The sequence below is a fragment of the Rissa tridactyla genome, chromosome 9 (assembly GCF_028500815.1).
Source record: "Rissa tridactyla isolate bRisTri1 chromosome 9, bRisTri1.patW.cur.20221130, whole genome shotgun sequence".
Taxonomy (NCBI): Eukaryota; Metazoa; Chordata; class Aves; order Charadriiformes; family Laridae; genus Rissa; species Rissa tridactyla.
In genome coordinates, this window is record NC_071474.1 from 12,814,070 (window position 1) to 12,814,500 (window position 431).

Consider the following 431-nt stretch of genomic DNA (forward strand, 5'->3'; position numbering starts at 1 on the left):
GTGTTACGCCTTTGGTCAGTGCTAGGCCCACTGCCTTGTGTGAGGTGCCAGTGCTGCTGCCCACCGCTTCTCTTGGGGCTCAGTTACCCTGCGGCCATTCTGGGCGGGGGTCACTGGCCACCGCAAGAGGTGGTTGGTTTAAAATCAGGGGAATTTGCACTTGGCGGGTGGTGCCATGTGGGGAGATGGCCTGTCCGGGGTGAGAATTACTAAACCCTCGGGAGCAGGCCCGAGCTCCGGGCAGAGGCACTTGAGGCTTTGTCACCGCCCGGGGCCGCTGGCTTACGGTCCCGAGCGGCGGATCCGGCGGGCCGCGCCATGCTGCGGATGCGGCGCGGCCACAGGCCCGATGGCCCACCGCTGTCGCCATGGCAACGCGTAAAGCCTCCCGGCGCGTCCCCTCCCCGCCGCAAACCCCGTTCTCGCGAGAC